This window comes from Silene latifolia, chromosome Y (genome assembly GCF_048544455.1).
Source record: "Silene latifolia isolate original U9 population chromosome Y, ASM4854445v1, whole genome shotgun sequence".
NCBI lineage: Eukaryota > Viridiplantae > Streptophyta > Magnoliopsida > Caryophyllales > Caryophyllaceae > Silene > Silene latifolia.
In genome coordinates, this window is record NC_133538.1 from 212,761,747 (window position 1) to 212,763,823 (window position 2,077).

Below are 2,077 nucleotides of genomic sequence, written 5' to 3' on the forward strand. Positions count from 1 at the left end.
CTCTTACTAAAGTTCAATAATTAGTGAAATTGGCCATTTTCATGTCCTTAAAGTTTCAACCCGAGTCATTAGTCTTACTAAAGTTCAATAATTTCATACTCCCATTAAAGATTCACTCACTTCAGCATATACACAAAAATACATGTTAGATACGTTTTTTTTTATTCTCAGTAACACTTTACACTATTCTAGATACGTTTTTTTCATAAATTCTAGATGTATTTTACAACGATATAGATACATTTCTTTTCATACTAGGTACACCTTTAACATAAATTCTAAATACGTTTTACAACGATGTACACATATTTTTTCCCATCCTAGGTATACCTTTTTTCACATATTAATTGTCTAATTAATACCCAAAATTTATCACCACCTCATTAACAGTACACCTACGACCACCAGAGCTAAATAAGATGTATACTATACACTGCCACCATTGATGCTGGCCGCAAACACCACTACTACAAAAAAAAACGTCTTGGTAGGCACCGGACTTTTTCCTCCGTTGGAGCACCATCGCCACTCCATTTCCGTTCCCTGCCCCGCACTTGTTCATTTCCCTTGAAAGTCGTCTTCGAAACACGACCAATACAGCCACATTACTCATCAAGCAACCACCATTATTAACAACTCCCAACACCATAAACCACCACTAACCGCTATCACCAGGAACCGAACAGACTCGACAACCACTTATGCCAGACGTCGCCAGAGCATAACCGTCGACCAGACCAGATGACGGCGCAACTCCGATGAGAAAACCTTCCTAATTGAACCAACCACACAAATCAATCTAGCAATTGAATCGAGACAACAATGGCTTGTCGCCTCTGCACCAAATTAGAATTAAAACTAACAAATAAACACAAATGAGTCCACGTAAATTCAATATACACTTTTTATGTAACACAAACGCTACTGTCGAGTGCCGAACAACCTTAAACGATTCATCCTTCCATCATTATTTATCATTATTCTTACCTGGTCTTCAAAGTCTTCGTATGCCATTTGCCCATAACAATGATTCCTCCAACCCTCAATTTAATTAATTACTTACCTAAACTAATTAAAAAAATGCAAATGAAGGAGATCAAATTTAGTACATTCTCGCTTTTCTGATTTTAAAATCGTTGGGCCCTACCTTTCAGTTTTTCCGCCAAATCAACCTGATTCGTTATCGCCGTTTAGATGCGTTATCGCCGTTAATACGACGCCGTTAATCATACTTCGCTTTCTTCTGATCGCCTATGCTCTATTTTCTGCAAAATCTAACCCGAACGCCCAGTTTTTTCAATTTGTGTGATTTTGATTGATTTTGTTGAATCTTGTGATTTCAGCAGACTCTCCTTTCCTCAAACTTTAAATTACTTCGCCGTCATCACAACCACCGCATAAACAACGTGATCTTGAAAGATGATCGGATTCATGCCGCCTGTGCCACCGTGATTTCGAGTGAAAACGGACAGTTAGGGACTTGTGCCGCTGTTGGTGGTGCCGACGTGGTGTTGAACTCCGGGTAGGGACGGTGGTGGCCCGAGTGGCGGAGGGTGGAGCAGTGAGTGATGGGTGGTGTGGGTCGAATGAATTATGTGATGCTGTTGAGTGAGTTTATAGAATTGATAACCTTTGATTTATTTTAATCGAATGGTTATATTATATGTTTCACAAATTCTTGTTTGTGACGGACACTATCCGTCACAAACAAGAGACGGGTACCATTTTACCTCATAAAGTACCCACTTTTTCTCTCTCTGCAACACTATTCATGTGATCCCCTTTCTCCACTAACCCATTTTGTTACCATTTTATCTCACAAAATATCCGTCACAAATAGTAACCCGTCACAAGGGAGACCAATTGTATATATATATATATATATATATATATATGCTCGAACCGGTAAAAAACTATCACGTCATTTCAGTCAATATAGTCCATGTTTATAGCAATTGATTCATTGACTTTCCGAATTTATGGATTTAGTGTAAGTAATTAACTAATTAATTGATAATTGATTGGTTATGCAATAATTATAATTTTGGCAAACTGGTTTAGATACCATTTTGAATTC

General features: G+C 37.9%; 1 long non-coding RNA gene across 1 annotated transcript; it reads right to left on the reverse strand.

Moving 5' to 3' along the window:
- Positions 1-242: 242 nt before the first annotated feature.
- LOC141633675 (uncharacterized) lies at positions 243-1,634 on the reverse strand. The gene is made up of 2 exons (XR_012538444.1): positions 1,148-1,634; positions 243-772 (listed from the first exon to the last, which is right to left on the reverse strand). It is a non-coding gene; the product is annotated as an uncharacterized LOC141633675 (long non-coding RNA).
- Positions 1,635-2,077: the final 443 nt, after the last annotated feature.